The 23,871-nt window shown below is 38.5% G+C and overlaps 1 long non-coding RNA gene, 2 other non-coding genes and 1 pseudogene across 4 annotated transcripts; 2 read left to right on the top strand and 2 right to left on the bottom strand.

Moving 5' to 3' along the window:
* The window catches only part of LOC116279086 (otoferlin-like), a 445,501-nt pseudogene that overhangs the window by 75,549 nt on the left and 346,081 nt on the right, over positions 1–23,871 (top strand).
* LOC116279088 (uncharacterized) lies at positions 272–23,227 on the top strand. Of its 2 annotated transcripts, none has more exons than XR_012074774.1 (5): positions 272–545; positions 3,334–3,512; positions 5,418–5,541; positions 21,162–21,307; positions 22,203–23,227. It is a non-coding gene; the product is annotated as an uncharacterized lncRNA (long non-coding RNA). The 2 variants fall into 2 exon arrangements; XR_012074773.1 differs by having other exon boundaries at positions 22,128–23,227.
* Positions 14,237–14,399, bottom strand: LOC116279089 (U1 spliceosomal RNA). The gene has a single exon (XR_004188423.2). It is a non-coding gene; the product is annotated as a U1 spliceosomal RNA (small nuclear RNA).
* On the bottom strand, positions 22,160–22,363 carry LOC116279090 (small nucleolar RNA SNORA73 family). Its single transcript, XR_004188424.2, has one exon. It is a non-coding gene; the product is annotated as a small nucleolar RNA SNORA73 family (small nucleolar RNA).

Raw genomic sequence — 23,871 nt, 5'->3', positions numbered from 1 at the left:
AGGGACTAGGTTGGACGCTTCCTGGGGTCGGGAGCGGGAAGGGATGCAGATCTACCCAATTAAAACCACCAGCCACTGCGCTCTTGTCACCTGAGGAGGCCTGAAGTTGGCCTCAACTTAAAATGCAGTCCCCTTGGGAACGCTCAGTCCCGGCCCTCGCTTCCTTCTGCCCTAAGTCAAACCACAGTCATCTTTGCCAGCGGTTTACCTTGGCACCTGCGCCCTGCGGTCCCCGTCACCAAATGTTTCTGTGGTCCTACCGCTGTCGGGTGACAACCCCTGGGGTGCCACGGCCCTTGGCCGGGACAGAGCGAGCACCGGTCGCGGGGCTCGTTCCAGCGGGGAGGACTTACTGCAGCAAACATCCTATAGAGGATGGGAGAGTATCTCGTGATGCAGATAAAGCCCTCTGCTTCCCAGTCTATTTTGGTCACGCCTTCGTACTACGTACGCGGGCAACAGCATTGGCTCAATCGTGGCATTTCGAAATCACATGCATCCTTTGTACTGCTGCTCACTTGATGCGTTGTCACTGATAATGAAAGGTTAGGGAGCATTTTAAAAATTAGGAATCTTCTGTTTTTGTCAAGGATTGATGTAATTTTTTGCGTCAGAGCTAAAGCTTTCCTTTTTGTTCATTTTCAGAACTGCCCCACTATGTTCGTAATTTAGGCCCTTAAGAAGTAAAAGCCTTATCACAATTGTTCTGTGTTACACAAGGGCAACTCTGTCATTTATAATCTGAAAACTCTTTCTTCTCCGCTTTCTGGAAGGAGTAAACAGGAGTTTTACCTGCTTTGAAGAACTCGATTTTCTGCTAACACTGAGGCCCTTTGTTTGCTGTTTTCACTAAGCAGTGGATTGGAGAGGGCTTTAGGGATCAAATTGTTTTCTTGGTCAGCAGCGTCTTAGGATTTGTCAGAACTTATACTTAAGAGACTGTGCTTGCATACTTACTCAACTTTCTTATAAACGTATACTCTAAACAGAGTAAGTGCTTTCAAAAGGAATTGGGTCAGGCAGGCTTTTGCAGGAACAAAAGTCACATCACCTTCGTTTTAAATAAATTGCTTGTCAAGGAAACTTTTGAATCCCACCTAAATCAAGGGAAACTAAAGAACTTGAGAAATACATAATGTACCTTCACAAACTATGAAGGAGTAAAGATTTGAAGTTTTTAAGTCCTAAAAATATAGGAGGATTAAAAAAATAATCTTGGGGTGAGAGAGGCCTTCTTAACTAGATCAGAGAACTCAAGTCACAAAGAAAAAGACAGATTTCATTATATAAAAATTAAAATCCTTGATATGGCAAAAGACTTTTGACAAAGTTAAAATACTTAATGGCCCATTGGGAGAGAATATTGGCGATGTAACGCGGGCAGAATTAACACCATAATATATAAAAGGCTTGACCCACATACACAATACTGTAGTTAGAAAACACATACAATCAGCAACTCTCACCCAAAGATGGTCAGCACAGTGAGCTGGGGGGAAAGTGAAAGTATTTTTTCACCCAGTGGCTTTTCAAAAAATGAATTTGGTGGGAGAAGATATAAATTCAGCTAATAGTTAGCAGAGCTAATTCAGTATGAGCCAGTTTTCTTGTAGAACTTGTGATACGAGTTGTGAGCCTTGTGAGCTGGATCCTGTAATTAGCAATGCTGACATGAAGTATCCAGTCAGCTGTTGCTCATCAAGCTGGAAAAGCTGGGCTCAAACTCACAAGTGGCCTAACAGCTTCGGGCCGGGGGCGGGGGCGGGGGTCTGTTATTAGCTTCTCAGATGAGGAACTAGCTTGTTTCTACTTTGAAAGAACATAGTTCAAGGATAAAAAACTAGATAAAGCTTTTGGTATTGAAGAAAAAGGACACACTTTAAACAAGGTTTAAGTGTGGTCTCGCTGACCAGCTCACTGAATTCTCTCGGAGTAGTTATGGGCCTGGCACTCTGACAGCTGCCATGTTTATATGTGTCCCGTGCTATTGTGGTTCACTGCTATGCTGAGCGTGTCTGCTCTCCTGAGCCCAATAGTTTTAAGATGCTGATTCTCAGAGAACAGTAGTCCATCCCATCATTGTTTAGGAGAATCCTGTTGTCGGAGGACTCACTTAATCTCTATAGATTTGCACTTGGAGCATCAGAACCCATACTTACGGAAGTAGAGGTTCTCCAGACTGAGCTAGCAGGCTTGCAAATAGTGGTCCAGACATCCAGAGGTAAGAGAAAACCTCTGAAAAGCAATGTTCCAGAAGAAGCCCTAAGATTGAAGACTTCTTATCCAGCTAAACAAAATGCCCTGGTAGGAGTTACTTTTCTCAGCAGAACATGTGTCCTTGAGCTCATGGTAGGCAGGACTTTCCATCAGCATATTCAAAATGCCAAAGCCAACAGTTGGGAGATAAAGAAGACTATAAAAGAATCACGAGGAAAATCCTTATGGAAGATGAAACACTGCAGAAGACTGTTTCTGAAAAGAGTCTGTCTGGATCAGCAAACCCTGAAGATGAAGATGCAGAGAAATCTCTACAGGATGGCAGATCTCCTAGTAAACTTTGAATGATTCCATTTATACCAGACATAAAAAGAATGGAGGATTTCAGTCCTTTCTCTCTCCTCAGATTTATTAAGGTTATAAATGGTAGGTTGAGGGAGTCTGATAAAAATTTTTTAATATAGTAAGAGTATTGCCACTGCAATGATGGAAAGATCAAAAGTGACAATACCAACCCAGAAAAAAAATACTAGATTGCAAGGTATAATGATGTGCCAAGAATACTTAGTAGAGGCAAGTACCCCAGTAGGCGTCTGGATACCAGTGCAGAGGGCAATCTAAGTATATCCCCATACTTAAAAGGTGTCCTAAAAATTCAGGGATACACAGCTTGTATCAACATTGTAACAGTTTGTTTTCCTTTTGTTGTTACAGAACAGCCTATTTTATTTTATATCTAAAATGAATCTTTTTATGTGGTTTGTAAAAAAAGGTTAAAAATGTAGAGTATACTTAAATTTCTGAGAACATAATTTTTGGCGTGTGAATGTTGTTTAAAACTGAAGTATGTTCTATGTTAAAAAGTGACTTCATTTTCCTCCTCTAAGTTACTGATTTAAAGATTCATCAAGTCTTTTAAAAAATCTATATTTTTGTGTATTATTACTTTTAAATTGACGCATAATTGACATATAACATTATATTAGCTTCAGGTGTATGACAATGATATAATATTTGTGTATTTTACAAAATAATCACAATAAATGTAGCTAACATCTCTTTCCATATGTAAGTACAGGTTTTTTTTCTTGTGATGAGATCAAGTCTTTTTTTTAGGAAGTTTGATGAATAACAAAACCCAAACAGCAATGCTGCATGATTATTTCTGTGCGAACTTTTAACACAGAAATCTCCAAAAAGCAATTAAGTTTGTCACAAGAAGCCTTTCAGGGTCAAAGTCCATAGGCCAGTCCCTGAACTTGGACTACTGTGTTTCGACCCTGTCAGACATCCAGGTGGGTGCTGAAGATGTAAATATCTTTAGATAAATGAATCCTACTGGATCAGAAATAAACATTTTATTAAGTTGTCAAACTCAGTCATTAGAAGTAATGTTTTCTCTGTAAAACTGCTTTAAGACAATTTTCAAAAAACCTTTTAAAATTATCTATTTTAAGAAACAATTCTCTTTAGTAAATCTCTAATATGTCCATTTTCTGTCCCTTTACCTTTCATGTCTAATTTTAATCAATTTGAATACAAACCCCAAAATTGCATAGGTAGGTCTTCAAATTAGAAACCCTGCCATTTAATATAGTGACTGTTCTGTGGAGGTTCCGTGCGCATATTAAGATGTGACAGACATATTAGTAAAAATATTTCTATTTGCATAGTGAAAGGAACTGTCTCACTATTCTGTTTGGGACAGAATAAAGGGTTTATTATGAACCTATAATAATTGATAATATTTTCATAGCATACCATTACTATGACTGATTCACATACTGGGTACCAGGAGGACTCTAGTTTTAGAAAACTCTTATTTTTAGTGAACTTGGAAAATTTTCTTTCTCTGTTCTAAAGTCTGAATAAAAATCACTTGGGAATTAGAAATCAGGAGGGCCACAGTCTTTATTTAATTGCATAAAAAATTATGCCACAGGCTGAAGTGAGGCAAAAATAGCTTTGGAAAGGAGAATTTAATCTGGCTGGAGCAACGGAGTGGAGTATAAATAAATTTTAAAGGTTTGTTATGCATGCTATGGCAAAGCTGTCATTTGGCAGGTTTAATTTACAGAGTTGGCATTTAGACTGCAGATAATCCAGGCCAACACTGACCCAAGCAGCATCACTGGGGTAAGCCTTACATAAGGAGGCATGTTCTTGAACAGTGTCCAGAAAACATAACATTTAACAGAAAAACTATAGTAGGCATGCCTTTTTCCTACTCTATCACAATTTGTTTTTAGCTGTTAACAAACATTGCTATTTTAGTGTATTTCTGTAGCTCATTTCATTACCAGAAGATACTGAATAAGAAAAAAGGAGCATAGAAGCATTTCAAAATTTCTTCTACTTAAGATAGTATCATATCATGCATTTCTGGCGGCCTCTGACATAATAATGCACCCAGGAGATACTCAGTCAGGATCTGTTCAGATATGACCAGATTAATTTCCCTTCTGAAATCCTTTGGGGGCATCCTGTTTGCAGTCTTCCTGTTTTCTTTGCAGGCTTCTCTTGGTTTTTCAGTCCTTTTAATGATGGTACTCACTGGGGTTTGTCCGAGGGCTGCCTGGCCCTGCTCCGCAGGCTCCCCGGGCTTTTCTCTCACTCCCGTAGCTGGGGCTACCCACCCTCCCTCCCTCCTCTACACCTGTTAAATGCCTAGCCTTTGCCAGGCACTCTGCTATCTTATGATGAACAACATAAACATTGTTCCTGCTGCCAGTGGAATTTATATACTGAAGAGGAAAGAGAAAATAACAAGTAACTAAGCAAAGAATAGAATTATAAGTTGTAATATGCTCTTTGAAGGAGGTAAACAGAATAGCTGGGGCAGTGACTTTAGACTGGGAAGGCGGGCAGTGTCTCCCAGGAGACCTGGACCTAAATGGTAAGAATGAATCACAGAAAGAGGAGGAGGAGAGAGAGATTCTCGGTGGAGGAAATGACAGGACAGATACCCCAGGTGGAAGGAGCTTGGTTGTGCTCATGGAAATGAAAGACTGGAGGGGCTGTAGCAAAGTAAGAAAAGAGGAGAAAGGCAGGAGTCACCCTGGAGACCTGGCAGGGACTGGGTCACGCAGAGCCTTCCAGGCCATGGTAAGTATTGGACTTTATTTTAAGGACAATGAGCAACAGCTGCTTAACAGGAAATTTCTGTTTTAAGAAAATCATTTTTTTCCTATTCTTTGTAGAATGGTGAAGAGAGCCCTAGAGTGGAATTGGTGTGATGGGGTGAAAGACTCGAGGTTTCCTGCCTTGCTAAATGGTGGACAGTGAAAGTGTTGACTATGGTGAGGACGGCAGAAACGAAGAGAAGTGAGTAGATCAAAGATAGTGAAATAGCATTGAGACAATTTGAATCACAACACGCCCTATAGCTTCCAATGTCCAAAAAACATATAAGGCCATTATTATAAGCTTATTTTATGCCATGGGGCTGAATTTTATAGGCACCCTGACAGAAAGTTACATAATTCACATGACCATTTTCATCAGCAAAGTGTTTGTAAGGAATAAACCAGAAGCATAAAAGAAATAAAGGTCCTCAAATTATTCTTGGAGAGGCATTATTTCTGATGATTTCAGGAATAGAGGAGTGGGAATGCCTAAAAATTGTATACTTAAGTTTCCACGGAACAGTCAAAACTCCTGATAGGTAACTATAATAGTAAGAAAGGCTAAAATTTATTGTGCTCTTAACTGTTTTTCAATCTGTGCTACACACATTTGTATTTTTTTCTTCAACTTACTCGAAAACTCAGACTCTGAGATAGAAGAAGTTGGTTAAAAAAATCAACACATAGTAGGTGATATCACTTGAGATACTAACATATGAAATATCTACACAATGGCATATTTTTCAGATATTAAAAGTAGCCTTTAATGACTTTGACATAGAGGAAATACTCTGTAATATTAAATGAAAAAAGGATATAAATTAAATAATTTGTATAATTACAACCATGTAAAAATGTAAGTTAAAATAAGTTAAAAACAGGAAGAAATAAACCAAAATGTCAATGATGTTATAACTGATATTTAAGCTCTTTGTATCACTGGGTGATGTGATGAAAAAATTTTTTTCTTTACCAATTTCTATATTTTCTGATTTCTTTCCAAAAATGCTACCCTTATTATTGGGAGTGGGGAATATCAAGTGATGCTCAAATGAATTAAGTCATATCAAATATTCTTAATATTTTCAGAATTTCAGGGAATATTTTCAGAAAATGAATGTCTAGGAATGTTATTTTCATGGAAGAAAATTGAAACATTTAATCGTAGGATGACTATTTAGAAGTAGAGGAAGGAGTATTTATGTGGCATTTAGAAACTGGGAGTTAGAATTTGTCCAAGAGGTCGTTCTGATAGATCTGCAGCCTTATAATCTCAGCAGCAGAGATGAAGGCACTAGGTTATTCTAACCTGACTCCAGCTGTCAAAACATGACAACCATCTTGTTCTGAGTCCATGTTTCCAGAGAATTAATCCTATTATAATTTGCTTTTAATGTGAATTTATTTGCTATCATATGTGGAAATGTAATGCCCAGCCAGTGAGAAGTTCCCTGAGAACTTGAAATAAAAGCTAATAAGGTCTTCAGAGAATTAAACCAGAAACTTCCACAGTGAAGGTGTTTATATACCATATCTGTGGTTATAAGCCAGAAGATTGCCTATAAATGTATGACATTTGGAAATATCTCAAACTTGAGTCAACATGACTTTGGTATAATCTAAGAGAAGTCGAACTAGAATGTGATTGTAAACTGATATTAAATCGATTTTATTGTATCTGCCTGGAGGAAGACTGAGAATGGAAGGAAGATGATACTGGGTACATACATAGAGGAGTAAAGCCTAAAGATTTGAGGGTTATCAGTGTTGATCCAGCGCTGCCCAGGGAAGAGGCGTTGATTCTGTATACAGTGAGCATGCTGGTTATTGTAGAGATATATCATTATAGAATGGTATTCACATCAACTGATATTTATCGATTACTTATTATGCATTAGATACTGTATTAAGTACTATATTAATCCTTTTATCAACCTCTCCAGATTGATATTATACCCATTATAAAGATCAGGACACAGAGCCTCAAAGTTTGTCACACAAGCATTATGTGATGTGGCTGGGATTCAAATCCCAGTGGCTTGACAAGAGTCTCTGCCTTCAATTCTCTGCTAAATTACTCTCCTTGCCTTGGAACATCCCTTAAGGTTATTTACTTTCTTATGCTCTAGTTCTTGCCCAATAAACTTTTAATGGGTTATTGGGAGTCCCCCAATTCTAATCCTGGAAAGGAATTACTCCAAAGTCCTTGCATTCCAGCTTATATGTTATCTTCTGTGAGTTTAGTAAAAGTGAATCACCAAATATGATAATGTAATAAATTACTGGGACTCCATCCTCCCTTCTCATTCTCATGAACATTTCAAGAGAAACTGTGCCCTAGGCCAATGATACTCCAAGTGTAGTCCATGAACCAGCGCCACCCTACAAGCTGTTACTGGTCTGTGACGAGATAAATAGAAACTGAGGCCAAGCCTTTAACAAACTTTTAGAGCAGCTTGATAGGGTAACTTTATGTCTATTGAATTGAATTTTATAAATTAGGCTTGTATTTGTAAAATTTCACTTTCAAGTAATTCACTTTGATTAAGAAATACCGCTGAAAACTATGGAAATTGGTTATTATATTATGAAAATAATGGCTACGGATACATTCTTTAGTCTTTTGTGCAAGAGGCCACTCCATGATCTTTTATAATATTATTTCTATTATTTCCTAGTCTGTCCTTCCTGGGTTGCTGTTGTCAGGAGGAAAGAAACCACTCATAACTGCTTCTTAGCTTCCTTTAATAAGCTTTAATTAAGAACTATGATTGTGGTTTTACAAATAAATGAACATGTTTTTGTTGATTTATTGGTGTGTGCCTGTCAGGACAATCTCCATAGTGTTAAAAAGGAAACTGAAAATGTTATTTATAACATCAGATGACCTCCAGGAAAAGAATGTCTACGACAAGCTTATAGACTAACTGAATGCTCCCTCACTCCCCATAAAGCTTTCCAAGGCAGAGGCCATGTCCTGTTAATTTCCCTGTGCCTAACACAGCGCTTGGCACATAGCAGGTATTTAATGAACAACCAGCACATTTTGTGGTATTATTGTTTAATGCTTGACTTAAGGATGTGTGGAGGACAGTGCTGGTGTTTGGTAGGACACAGAACCCAAGAAATAGGATCTAGCAGCAGACAATGAGATTAGAAGGTGAAATCAAGAAAGTCAGGGTGATAACAGGCTGGCTTATCTTGAACAGTATCAAGGCCAGATTGTTTACTCTCTTTTGTGGTCTGTTGTTTCTATATTTGAGTATTTTTCCTAAAAGACTACTAATAACTCACTTTTACATTACTGCTTAGAATAATCTTACTTTTTATTCCTTGAAATGAATAACAAGACCAAAGAATTGATAAGTAGTATCAGTGACCCAGAAATGAATTATTGATCTAGTACAGATTCACCTACAGTGATAGTGACATGCTGATCTCTTTGGCAGAGGCTTTGCACAGAGAATTCTAGACTTAACTTCCCCTCTGGCATCATCCTCCCTTCTGTGCACTATCAGGCAGACAGAAGCCAGGCCTTGAGAAAACACTTGACAGGGCAAACCTAAAGCAAGTGTATCATAATACTTTTAAATAGTTATATTTTACGAGTGTGAGTAGGCTTTTAGATTCGCAAAAATGTGAACTTGAAGACTGGATTAACTTTTTGAAAATGTAAGGAGAAATTTTCCTTTGCCTTTATTTGGTTTGTTGCACCAAAGAAATGCTAATTAAAGTTTAATTGATTCCACATATGAGTGATATCATATGGTATTTTTCTTTCTCTTTCTGGCTATTTAAAACAATGCACAGTATATTCATTGCTATTCATAATATTTCCAACTTTGTTCACTTTAAAAATCTTGTAAAAATTCAAGTTCACATACCTCCATTAAAACATGTGTTTTCTTCTCCATCAGGGATATTTATATATACTCATAATTTCTGTGAACAGAAATTGCTATTTGTCTAACATAGATCATTGTAATGTTATGTACATTTATGATGCTATTTCTATAAATAAAATAATGGTCACTTCATTAAAAAAAAAGTTTAATTGAGAAGAGAATGGCATGTATTCTGTTAACTGGTGGGTAATCTCTACCTACACTGAAGTTGCTGACCAGTTAATGGTAATGATAGTTACTTAAGAACAGATTTTACAGTATTTTTAATAGTTTTCCTTCAATTAAATCCTTTTTGAGAGGGGGCAATCCCCACCAGTGGTTGCTGTACATATAGGGCTTAATTCAGGATGGCAAACATCTTGTTGTGTCCTATTTAGTATTTTATCCTGCATCTGTGTACCAAATTTATGATCATGGAATCATTAAAAATGAACCTTCAATGTTTTTAGTTATTTTTTTATTCTTGGACCCCTTGCTTCTACGTAATAGTTTTTCATTTTTAAGGAGATTTTGTCTTTTCAAAGCACTCTATCTACATGGCCCAGTCTCTCTGTCTGCCATGGTTATTGTATAAGGACACTGCAAATCGTAAGAACACTGTGTGCCTTTTTGGAACAGCTGAGATTCAGAAGCTGTTAGAATGATGAGAGGCAGCAAATGCAGTAAGAGGTTGGAGGATGGAGTTTTTCCAAACATGAGAAGATGAAGGAATTTTAGAGCCATGTAAAGATAGAGCTAGAAAGGCCTGGAAGATCGTTTATTATACCTCAGGGAACAGAGCCCTGGAGAGGATAAGTGACTCACAGAAAGTGGCAAAGTCTCCTAGCCAAGGGGAAGTCCTCCTTACAGGACCATAACTTGCCTTTCCATGCAATTTAACTCCCAGGTGATTTCCTTTATATTATCTGATTGCATCTCTTGCCAACTCTAACAAGGCATTGGGTGGAGAATTGGCTTCTCCATCTTCCATAAGGAGAGGCTGAAACACACTTATGACTGAACTAGTCAAAAACTGAAAACTGCTCCCAGACTGATTGTTCTTTTCATGAAATCAGGATCCATGGGTTCCTTAAATAAATACTCAAATCTCCTGAGGTTCTGGCTCCCCTAGAGGCACCTGCAGTGATTCTGATTCACAGGTTGGGGTCTGTGAACGCTAAAGCTCCCAGGTGCTGCTGCTTCAGTCATCAGCTAGGCAGGGTGAAAACATGCCTTTGATGGTTTGTCATGCAGAAAGACAAAACCATCTACCCATATTGCCTCTTTAAACATACTTCTCCTTGTAGGGGTCTGATGAAAGTTTCTGTGAGCATTTACTATGCACGGGCACTGGTCTAAGAGGTGAGGCTCCCACTGTGAAAAATGATGCTAGCCTCAAAAGTGACCCACGTGTAAACAGTTACAGTACAGCATGATAAAATGTATAATCAGTGTTTTCTGTTGAGTGCTATGGGAACCCTGAGGCAAGATGCCTAATTCTGCCTGAGGGGTTGGAACGTGAGAGTGGAAATATAGAGTCTTCCTACAGAGGGACTAGAGTCTGGAAGAGAGAGTATGAGAACTTTTGGTCTCAAGTTTTGGCCCAAATACTCCCAGTGTGATGTTAATTGGATGGAAAACAAAACAAAAAACACAAATCCTTTTCATATTGGTTGAAATTTTCCAGAAGGATGAGAAGCTTGACAATACAGAAAAATTCTACTGTAATGAAGGGTACTTGGAGACAAAAAAAAAAAAAAAAAAAGACTGCAGACTGAATTGTAACTAAATACACTTCTGCTGAGAATTCCAAAGGCTTTTTAAATGCTTTTGCTGAGAGGAGTCTACCATCAGTGAATTTGAATATTCATGCTTCCAAGCTATTCAGCCATATGTAAATCAATGAAGTTAGAACAGTTCCTCACACCATACACAAAAATAAACTCAAAATGGCTCAAATACTTAAACATAAGGCAGACACCATAAATCTCCTAGAAGAGAGCATAGGCAAAATATTCTCTGACATAAATCATAGCAATGTTTTCCTGGGTCAGTCTCCCGAAGCAATAGAAATAAAAGCAGAAATAAACAAATGGGGATCTAATCAAACTTATAAGCTTTTGCACAGCAAAGGAAACATAAACAAAACACAAAGACAACCTACAGACTGGGAGAAAATATTTGCAAATGATGCAACTGACAAGGGCTTAATTTCCAGAATACACAAACAGCTCATATAACTCAATAACAAAAACAAACAACCCATTCCAAAATAGGGCGGAAGACCTAAATAGACATTTCTCCAAGGAATCGTACAGATGGCGAATAGGGACATGAAAATATGCTCTACATCACTAATTATAGAGAAATGCAAATCAAAACTTCAATGAGGTATAACCTCACACCAGTCAGAATGGCCAGAATTAAGAAGTCCACAAACAACAAATGCTGTAGAGGGTGTGGAGCAAAGGGAACCCTCCTACATTGTTGGTGGGAATGTAATTTGATGTAGCCACTATGGAAAACAGTATGGAGATTCCTCAAAAAACTAAAAATAGACTTAGCATTTGATCCAGCAATTCTACTCCTGGGCACATATCCAGAGGAAATTTTAATCTGAAAAGATGCATACACCCCAATGTTCATAGCAGCACTACATACAATAGCTAAGACACAGAAGCAACCTAAATGTTCATTGATAGGTGATTGGATAAAGAAGATGTAGTATATACATACAATGGCATACTACTCAGCCATAAAAAGAATGAAATAATGTCATTTGCAGCAACATAGATGGACCTAGATATTATCATACTAAGTGAAGGAAGTCAGACAGAGAAAGAGAAATACTGTATGATAGCACTTATATGTGGAATCTAAAAAAAAAATGATACAAATGAATGTATTTACAAAACAGAAACAGACAGACATAGAAAACAAATTTATGGTTACCAAAGGGGAAAGGAAGGGGAGGGATAAATTAGGAGTTTGGAATTAGTAGATACAAAGTACTGTATATAAAATAGATAAACAACAAGGTCCTAATGTACAGCACAGGGAACTACATTCAAAACTTTGTAATGATGTAAATGAAAAAGAATGTGAAAAAGGATATATATATTATATATATAGCTGTATAACTGAATCACTATGCTGTATACCAGAAAGTAACACAACAATATAAATCAACTGTACTTTGATAAAAAGCTATATAAAAATTATATGAATATTTGTGCTTCCAGTATTTCTTTAAAAAATTTTTAATCACTGAATTACCAAAAAAAAAAAAAGTATAGTTTATGTCTATGGAAATTTCTAGATTGATAGCTAGGAATTTCCAGCGGTGTTTATAAGTTTCTTAAAATAATGCCAACTGATATGACTTCACTAACTTTGATGCCTTGCTATTCTTTCTTATTTTCTGCTTTAAACAACTGTAACCATTGTTTTTAAAATATCTGAGTCAAATTAATTAATTGCACCCCATTTCAAGTACACTCTCAAACTGGACAGTAGTTTCATTTAGCTGTTCACACCATAATTTCCCCTTCCTTTTCCCTCTCCTACAACCCCTGTATGAATTTTAAATCATGCTTTTGATCTTTCTTGCTGTTATATACAAAGATGTCGAATTCCAATTCCCCGATTTAATCAGAGATAAAGCGCGAACAATTCTTCACCAGTGAACTGTACATTCCTTACCTGTGATGCCTGAGTTGGGGGGCATCGAGTTCTAAACATGTGCTAAAGCTGAAGAAAGTCCTGTTACACTGTGGCATTAAAGTCACTGTACTACATGACAGGATTCCAAGCCGGCCCTGGTTAACCTGACTTAGCCAATGAGAATTCTATACTTAGGCCACCGTGTAATTGGTTATTTCTAAGGAGGAGGCAAATTGACCTTTGGCTTTCACTATTGAGCATGAAGACCAAAACTGTTTTTCACACACCACCATTCAATTACCATGCAGATTCTATTCAGACTTGAATAACCAAGGGTGCCTTTTAAAATAAAAGCTTTGATATCTTCAAGCATTCCACTCATTAAGCCTTACAACATGATTACTGGGGACTTATTTGATTAAGCAGGTAATCAAGATCAAGTATGTATAATTAGATTCCCAGAGCAAAAATACCAGGTTATTAAAAAAATTATGGTTCACCTTTCCAATGCCAGATTGGGTTTTTTTAATTATAAAAAAATACTGATTTTTAAACTTATCAGTGACCAGACATTACATTATATAATATATGTCTTATTGGACGTGGCTTCAATCTTTAATAAAATAATCCTTTGATAACCAAATATAAATTTTGTGACCATACTTCCCCCGATTATCTGGGATAGGTCTGATGTCAAATATTTGTTTTACAGATATTTGGGCTGTAAAATGTAATCACCTGTGTAATCTGGAGATAAAAGATCCAGATTACTTTTTTTTTCTTTTTTCAGGTTACTTCTTAACAAACTGAAACTTTTTTAAATAGAAAAATTATGCACAGTTCTAAAAATCCTAGAGATATGTTCAAAAGCAAACTCCCCATTCACTTCTGCACCCCAAATCTCACTCCCTGGAGGGAAAGAACCATATTGACAATTTCTAAGGCCTGCGAAGCCCGACTTCCCACCCTTTCACACACGGGTTGGTGAGATCTACTCACCCTCTCTCCGGCCTGCTCGCCTGGTAATGCGATGAGAGGTCCTCTCTGGTAGCTTCCCTCTCAGGTTGCCAAGTGGGTCACCCAAGCCTCTCTCCACTCCTTTTATACTCTTGAGGGAGTAGGTAAACCATTCTTCCCAGATTAGATTATCGCAAACCTTTCTTCCCAGATTAGATTATCATAAACCTTTCTTCCCAGATTAGGTTATCTCCACAGGATCTTTTTTCACAGCTCTTTTGATAGCATTCTAGGGAGTGGCCCCCTAAGACCTTTGTTTTGAATCCATTCTGTAGATTCAAAAAGCAATCATTGTAGGTTACCTACACGTGTTCCCTATTTTTTTTTTTTTAGGGGAAGCACAAAACACAGTCCCCCACTACCACAAATACACAGTTGAGTCTTCCGCGTTTGGGGAAATCACAGGGGTCAGAACACCTGGAGTGCAATGGATGAGCGTCTCCCTGGGAAAACCATCTCCATGATCACGGTATCTCCCCTGCCAGGGAAGTATTGGTCCCTATTTTTTTTTAATAGTTAAGTAAAACAAAAAAATCAGCTTTACTAAGGGATAAATAAAAATTGCATATATTTAAGATGTACCATTTGATGTTGCTTATTTTTTAATTAAAAAAATTTTAAATTTGAGTATAGTTGATTTATAACATATTAGTTTCAGAGGTACAACATAGTGATTCCAAATTGTTATAGGTTATGCTTCATTTAAAGTTATTAGAAAATAATGACTACATTTCCCTAAGCTGTACAATATGGCCTAGTAGCTTACTTATTTTATACATAGTAGTTTGTACCTCTTAACTCCTACCCCTACCGTGCCCTTCCCCCCTTCCTTCTCCCCACTGGTAATCACTAGTTTGTTTTCAATATTTGTGAGTCCGTTTCTGTTTTATTACATTAATTTATTTGTTTCATTTCTTAGATTCCACATGCAAGTAATAACATAGGGTATTTGCCTTTCTCTGTTTAACTTACTCCACTTAGCATAATATTCTCCAGGTCATCCTTACTGTGGCTTTGATTTGCATTTCCCTAATGATTAATGTTGAGCATTACCAATTGGACAACACATTCCCTCTGACTTCCATCACAATCTTCAAATATGGCACCTTTTATAGGTGAAATTTCTTAGGAATGGATACTCAGGAGCTAAGTTGCAGGGGCCATAGTGTATATTTGTATTGGTTTGATCAAGAAACTCTAGATTGTTTTCTAGAAAGCTCCATCACTGCACCACCAGTAGGCATGAACATTCTCATATCCCTGTATCCCTCCAGCATCAAACCCTCCAATACTTGGCATTACTCAACTTTCTAAGTTTTGCCCATCAAATGGATATAAAATGTTATTTCATGCTTTTAAAAAATAATTGTATACTTTTTTTTTAAGATTTCCTGTTTCTTAATGATTTTCTGTAGTTCTCTGCAAACCATAAAGAATAACAATTAGATATGAAGGATATTGATTACTCCTAGGGTTGAAGTTGGAAGAGGAATGGAATAGGAAAGATGTACAGGAGCTTTCAACTGCACTGTAATGTTTAATTTCTTAGGTTAGGGGTAGGTTACATATATTTATTTACTTAATCTTTATCTCTTTATAAAGCTTATGTGGTATGTAACTTTAAATAAATTCTGCATGCTGGAATCAACTCAGTATTCTAAATCAGCGCTTCTCAAAGTGTGGTGCCCAGAGCAGAACCATCAACATCACCAAAGAACTTGTTTGAAATGCAAAATCGAATTGCTCTCCAGACCTCTGGCCTCAGAAACTCTGGGAGTGGGGCCCAGCAATCTGTGTTTTAACAAGCCTTCCAGGTGACTTTGGGGCAGCTAATGTTTTTGAATTATTGTTGTAGGGAAAAACTAAAGGACATTTTGATGCTTTCTTAAAAATGAGAAATTATACTGTTGAGACCCCCAACTATTCTTTTCCATTTTTATTTTTTTCATGCGAATTCTTTGTATCTGCAGTATTTTATATGTCTGGACCAAATTTCAAATTCTTATTATTTGATATAATGAGATAGCATAAATAACTGGGATATATAACTACGTCACTGTCTTCAACTGAAAGTTAATCTAATCTATCCAGTTTTCTGTCAATGGACATTTAGGTTGTTTCCACGTCTTGGCTATTGTTTGTAGTGCTGCTCTGAACATTGGGGTGCATGTATCTTTTTGAATTAAAATTCCCTCTGAATATATATGCCCAAGAGTGGGATTACTGAATCATATGGTAAGTCTATTTTTCGCTTTTTGAGGACTCTCCATACTGTTTTCCATACTGGCTACACCAAACTACATTCCCACCAACAGTGTAGAAGGGTTCCCTTTTCTCCACACCCTCTCCAGCATTTACCATTTGTGGATTTTTGAATAATGGCCATTCTGACTGGTGTGAGGTGATACCTCATTGTAGTTTTGATTTGCATTTCTCTGATAATTAGTGATACTGAGCATTTTTCCTTGTGCTCTTTGGCCATTTGTAGGTCTTCTTTGGAGAACTGCTTGTTTAGGTCTTCTGCCCATTTTTGGATTGGGTTGTTTGTTTTTTTTTAATTAACAATTGTATGAGTTGTTTATATATTCTGGAAATTAAGCCCTTGTCAGTCTCATCATTTGCAAATATTCTCTCCCATTTTGTATGTTGTCCTTTTGTATTGTTTATGGTTTCCTTTGCATAAGGTTGCGTTTGATTAGGTTTATTTCTGCTTTTATTTCTATTCCCTCAGTAGACTGTCCTAGGGGAACACTGCTAAGATGTATGTCAGATAATGTTTTGCCTATGTTTTCTTCTAAGATATTTATTGTGTCTTGTCTTATGTTTAAGTCTTTAAGCTATTTTGGATGCAAAACCTAAATGTCCATTGACAGATGACTGATAAAGAAGTTGTGATATATTTATACAATGCAATACTACTCAACATAAAAAATAATAAAATAATGCCATTTGTAGCAACATGGATAGACTTGGAGGTTGTCGTTTTAAGTGAAGTAAGCCAAAAAGAGAAAGAAAAATACCATATGCTATCACTTATATGTGGAATCTAAAGAAAAGACAAATGAACTTATTTTCAAAACAAAAACAGACTCACAGACATAGAAAACAAATTTATGGTTATGGTGGGGGGAGGGGTGGGAAGGGATAAATTGGGAGTTTGAGATTTGCAGGCATATATACAGTAGATAAACAGCAAATTTGTACTTCATAGCAGAGGGAACTATATTCAATATCTTGTCATATCCTATAATGAAAAAGTTTATGAAAATGAATATATGTATGTGTATGAATGGCTGAATTATTATGCTGTACACCAGAAATTGACACAACATTGTAAACTAACTTCAATTAAAAAAAAGATTAAAAAACGAAAGGTAATCTAATCTAATTTCTGTCTAGTTTCTTTTAAATTAGAATACCCAACATTCATCTTTTACAATTCAATCACTAAATTAGACTCAATTTTTGCATGTTTATCTTTCTTATGAAGAATGGAAATCCCTTTAACAATGTCTGCTAAACTTTCAGTACAATTACTTGAAGTCTTGGCGCTAGAGAAACTAACAGCAGACCAGTCCTGCATTTCTGTCTCTCTCTCGACGCCAGCTCACCAGGGAAACCTGGGAAACGGAGTCTGTTGAGCAACCTGCTGGTACACACCCCATCTCATATTCCAGAAAACCTTTAATGCTGATGATTGGGTATAATCTGCTGAGCTAAGTGCCTAGAAATTTGCATGTATATTTAACATCAGCAAATTTTTTAAAGTTTCCCCAATATTTTGCAGAACAATTTCAGAGATAACTTTGTGTCTGACTCATCTCCATTTGGCTGTACAAAGGTAGCTTCAGGTAAACTCTGATGCAGGTGAGATTTGTCTGTGACACCATACCTGCTTTTTGTGGTTTTAAACCCTTGTCTGGGCCTGCCTGTTATTCTGATGGGGGACTCTCCTGCCCTTCCCTTCACTAGAGCCCTGTCCCTTTCTCCATATTCTCTGCTGTTGGGGAGTCCTCACTGTGCCCCACGGGTCAGGATGGTCATCCCCTTCCTTATTTCCACACAGACGAAAATTAACTCCAGGGTCCCTTCCTTCAGAGTCTGGCTCTAGTGACACAGTTGTTAACGGATTTAAACAGAATTAATCAGTCCTGACTCTACTCAGCTCGTAGTTTTCACACTTCTTTTAAGAAAACCTTTCATTGAAAAAGAAGTAAAACAAGCCAGTTCAAGACATAATTAATCCTGCTGCAGGAGGGTTAAGTTTGGAGCTCAGCCAGTTGGCTCCTTCTCTCGGAGGAAGAGGGGCTCTCCAAGGAAGTGACTCTCTATCCAACACTGGAAGCATCTGAGGAGTGTTGAAAGCCATACTGATGCCAAGGCCCTGTCCTCAGAGGTTCTGGTTTAATTGGCCTAGGACTTGGCCTGGGCATTGGCTGTGAGTGCTGAACGCTCCCAGGTGTTGCTCACTTGATTCTCCGCCTGTATCAGGCATCAGACCCTCCTGAAGGGCTTGGTTAACATTTGACTACTGGGCCCTGCACAGAGTTTCTGGTTCAGTGGGTCTGGGATCCGGGCTGATAATTTGCATTTCTAACAAATTCCCCAGGAAGCTGAGGCTGCTGGCCCAGGGGCCACACTTTGAGAACCACTGCTCGAGTGAGAATTTGAAGACCTCTGTGTTAGGAGAACTTTGATCTACCCAGGAAACACTGTCACACCCTTCCTTTAAAAAATACTTTTAAATTTAGAATTATGAACATTATTCTCCTTAATTCGTTCCATGTTATTATCATCATTAGTCCATGAGAAAACTTCTCTCATTTTAAATTTTTAAAACTTTTTAGCTTACTGCTCAACTTCTACCCCCATCCCCTCCTCCCCAACCAAAGGTACTCCCTCTAACTCATTTGATGTGTGGCCTTTTTGTAATTATGTTGAAATACCATTAAAAAAAAATTCCCACCTGAAGCAGTTAACACTAGTCCTGAGAGTTTAATCACAGAGAGTTTGCTCAGAGGAGAATTTTAAATATGGAATGCTTTGGGGAAACTTCGAGTTACAAAAAGGCCCTGTACTTCTAAGCTTTTATATACTCAAACCTTAAGTCTATTATTTTTGTTAAAGAAGTAATATTTTGAAGCCCTACCTAATAAATCAAGGTGGATTTCTTTGTAGTGATACTTTTCTATGGAGTAGAACGTTTCTTTAGAGTATTAGTCATGCTGATAACTCACAGCTGACATATCAATCATTCCTAGATTATCTTTAAAATTGCATAAAACCATGTAGATAAAATATAAATGGGGCTTTATTTCCCATGGTGCTCCTGGGTTTGGATGTTTTCTAGATGTTTAGATGTCTTCTCTCTCAGTGAAGCTAATGAGATATTCTTAAATCTTTATGATTGGCTTTCAAATACCAGCAAAGTTAAAAAAAATGACCTGAGCCAAAAATAAACATAGATTTTGATTTTTAACTAGTCATAATGTTCTAGAAGGCTGTCAGGTTTCTGATCCTTTGATACATGTGGGGCACAGTCCTTGTGACTAACTCATCAAAGCTACTCCAACTGTGTTTGTGATGCTGCTCTGAGTATCACACTTATTTTTATAAATATTTCTCTATTTGTATTAATATTCTGTGTATATCATAATATTACCCTTAGAGAAATCCTAATGACACATATAATTGACAAATGTCACTAATTTTTGTTATGGAATAAGTGAAATTTATTTACTACTTAGTTAAGGAAGAAAATGCATATTATTGTTGTGTTTTTAATCCTTCCAAATTCTCTTTCACCCACAGATACCATGCCCTATGCATAGATCTTATTGCATATAGTACTTGGTGCAATGTTATGCCTAAATGTTTTACAAGTACTGGTTGACTTGACTTCAACAGACTCCAATTTTAGGCCCCCATGTCACTGCTTTGACATTCCTTCCACTAAGAAAAAAAATCTGGTAGATAGAAATCTATCAGATACAGAAGCTCTGTAGTCAGATACCCATAGGAAATCATTTTCTCCTGAGTTAGAGCAAACTTTGATCTAGGAGAGATCGCGTGGCACTTTTGATCTAGGAGAGGATCATTGCCTAACTACTTTCCCATGGGTAGTGGGAAAATACTATTTTCTCTTTCGTTTCACTCACACTGTTGTTAAGCCACTTCCAAAATGAAGCATTACAAAAAATGTAATTGCTATACTTACTGAAGTGTGTTCAATTTGTGCTGGGTGGTGATTTCTGCATTTAAAAAAATGTTTGTTGAGGAATTTGCTACATTTTGTTTGTGTAGTTAAAAAAATCCTAAGTGTACTTTGCCACATATTCCTTAGTACAGTTGCTCATCAGCCTTTTATCTGACTTCTTGTCCAGTTTTGCAAGGTCATTTAGAATTCTAATCCTATCTTCCAAGTGATAAGCACTTATTCCAATTTGCTATTGTCTGTAAATTTAATCATCATGTGCTACAGTCCATCAACCATACGACTGATGAAAATGTTAAACAGCCTTGTATTCAAGATGAAGCAATGAATGCTCTAGTTTGGCAGGAACTGTTTCTTGCACAACGTTAGTATGGTTCTCCAACCAAACTATTTTTCAGACAGCTGTATATTAGCCTTTATTTTCTCAAGTAATCAATGTATGTAATATGAAATTAGGATGTTATTAATGCCAAGATATATTTATTTTATTGTTTTCTTTTAATCTATCAAGTATTTTAAAGCAGAAAATGAATGCCTATAGAGTTTGATGCCCCTGTCAGGTCAGTAGTTCTTCAAAGATGGGGTCTGGTGATATATTTCTGTGTTTACCCCTCCTTCCTGATGCCATGGGTTATAGACTAGCATCAGGAATGCAATACATTAACAAATTACTAACTAACCAAAAAATAGATTTCATTTGATCATCATAACAAGAAAATCTCCATTGTGCACTATCTTATTTTTTTCCAGACACTATTTTTGGATAGCTTGTTCCCACATAGAATGCAACATTATGGGACCTGAACACTGATTTAACATACTCGTCTGATTTTGTAAAATTTATACCAATGGAATATTTTACCTCTGGTCAGTTAGGACTGATTTTTGTTTCATTGCCTAACTTCTTCAACACACTTCCCCTTCAGTTGGGTGATGTGCCTATATACAATTTTGAGATCCAATAAGGGGCAGTGTATAGAGAACATTCTTGTTTGGGTTTAATGGCATATTTACCTGGTTTGCAATTACTCTCACGTACAGTTAGCTGCCCTGGTGTAAAAATGGCTCTCAGAAATAGTCCCAACATCCATTGTGCTGTGCCAACCCATGCGGAGGATGTATGAAGCCATGAGCAGAGCCTGGTGCTTGCAGTGTGTGAGTAGTGGAGGAGATTCAGCATTTGAGAGGTATGGATCCAGAAGCTAGACTGTGTAAAATTCTTCTAAATGTTTTGGCCATATTGGGGGAAAAAAAAAAACCCTAATAGAGTTCTACCTAAATCTGATAACATTCCTGAAAATTTGTAGGCCACCACTGATAAGAAATTGGGATGCTAAAGGAGTTTTTGAAATTATCAATAATGAAAACAATGTCAAGTTATACATGCTAGAGGAAATAATTATATTTCTTTTTTTTAATATCATCTTTATTTATGAGTACATTAGAAACTGACACAGATCTCTTTAACAGGAGACTTAGGTTCTCATGGGCATCTACCCTCCACTCACTGTTAGAAAATGCCACTTCAGAATGGCAAAAAAGGCTAAGTAATAACTTAGAGTTATTATGACAAGTTTCCAACTTATAGGAAACCTGGAAGGGTCTCTGGGCCTCCCAGGTCAAGACTGTACTGTCCTTTTAACAGACCTGCCCACACTCCTGTGTCATCTGGAATTCCTTAAAAATTTCATTGTGCCCCCAGGCAACAGAATATTCAATCACTCCACTGGTTTTTAAGGTGCAATTCTAGGGTTAAACACTGCGCCCAAACATTTTCAAGCTGTCCAGACTTATCTTCCAAAAATAGTGTATTACTCACTTTACCAACTCTCCCTGCCAAATAAAGGACCCAAAGCATTAGTGTTAACTGCAAAATTAGTGAGGCTCGTCTTCTCTCCCCAAATCAAGTTATCCCCAGTCCCCAGAGAACGCTGTAAAACAAGGCAGGTATGGGCTTAATCTCTACCATAGCAAAACTGATTAAAGCAAATTTTCCCTTGACTTCAGATCAACCCAGATCCAGACAGGTTGCTCTAGAGAGCTGATTCCTGCATAGTCTATCTCCCGGGTTATTGTCCACAGGACTCTGAGAAGCTGCAGGAACATGCAGGCGCAGACTCAAGGCCCGGCTTCATCTCCAACGTTGTGGAAAAGGACTATTCATCACGGGGCACAGCCCTATGCTTCCCTACGCCACCTGGACAGAGCTCGGGGAGAGTGACCTCCCGGGGTATCCACGTTGGTCACTATAGTTGAGAACTAACTTCACCCAGTTGATAGCTGCTTCGGAAGATATCTATAAGGGAGTGGATTCAAAACACCTGGAGTGTCAACAAAAATCCCAGCCCAAGACCGATAAGCAGACCCATATTAGTCATCTGAATTTTCAGCCAGGTCTCCAAAGAAACATCTAGAAACCCCAACAGGCGATGAGCTTGCTGCTAAAGAAATAGGGAATGCGCAGTTGTTACAGCAATGAAAGCTCCTATCGTTAATCCGATCATCTGGAATTGGATAGCAACCTCAAAAGATGAAACAATAGCAGAATTAAAGCATCCGTTTCGAAACCACATAAACTCTTTCAAACAAAACCAGGAACAAAGTGCCCTGCAATGCAACTCCACTGAGGACGCCCACGCGCCCCCTCAGGACGCAGCAAGCAGTCCGGAGGGCGGGCGCCGCGCATTCAGCGTGTGGGCGCCGAGGGTGCCGGCCCTGCCCGCCTGGCAGTTTCGGCCCCAGCGCACCTTGGTGACCAGGCCCCGAGGCCCACACCCGACCCAGCCGCGTTTTGCTAGTAAATGTAGTTACCACGGTCGCGGAAGATGCAGAGTCATTCTGAATAGTAGCTTCCCACGGAACAGGCTGGTTGGCGCCCCCGGGTAGCAGGCCTAGAGTTACCGCCACGCAGGCGGTTAGGAAGACTTCCCCGGCAGCCGGGGCAGCGGTCTTCCCCGGAAAGCTTTCTGTTTTTCTTTATTAACTATTATACAATTACCACATGAAGAGGCAATCAAAGAGAATGTGTCAAAAAAAAAAGTCGAAAAAGTTATGGAGGGATGAATCAGGAAGCAAATTAATTAAAATGTCATGTTTTCTTTTTTGAATTTTATGATGTCTATGACATTTTGCAGCTTTTTTTTTTGACCCCCTCCATCCCAGGACGCTGCCCTCCCCTGGCAACCCCAGCCTCCCCCTCAAGGACCTCCCCCCCGCCCTCCGCCTGAGGACCCCTCCCCACTTACCCCCCAGGACCCCTTTCCTCCTAGGACACCACCCTCCCTTATAAAGACCTCCCCTTCCCCCAAGGACCCCGTCCCTCCGCCCCTCCCAGGACGCTGCCCTCCCCTCCATACCCTGGCCTCCCCTCAAAGACCCCCGGCCCTCTGCCCAAGGACCCTCCTTCCTTTCCCTCCCTCCCAGGACCCCCTCCCTCCAGGGCCGACACCCTCACCTGTAAAGACCCCTGACCTTCCCCCGAGGACCCCCTTCCCTCCTAGGAACCCACCCTCCCCGCCTTCCTCTGCCAGATCCTCCTCTCCGCTCAAGCCCCCATCCCTTCTCTCAAGGCCCTGCTCTCAAGGGCCTGCTCACCGCCTTGGCCCTGCCTTTGTCCCTCCGCTGTACTCTGTCCCGGCCTCTCTCCTAGCTCCGCTCCCTGTATCTACCTCAGCTCTTTATTCTGCTCCCCCTCTACCTCAGTCCCACTTCTCCTCTCTGTGCACCCCTCCTTGCTCTGGCCGCACATCTC

The sequence above is a fragment of the Vicugna pacos genome, chromosome 8 (assembly GCF_048564905.1).
Source record: "Vicugna pacos chromosome 8, VicPac4, whole genome shotgun sequence".
Taxonomy (NCBI): domain Eukaryota; kingdom Metazoa; phylum Chordata; class Mammalia; order Artiodactyla; family Camelidae; genus Vicugna; species Vicugna pacos.
The sequence above is the reverse complement of the archived record's forward strand: the minus strand, read 5'-3'. Positions and strand labels throughout refer to the sequence as shown.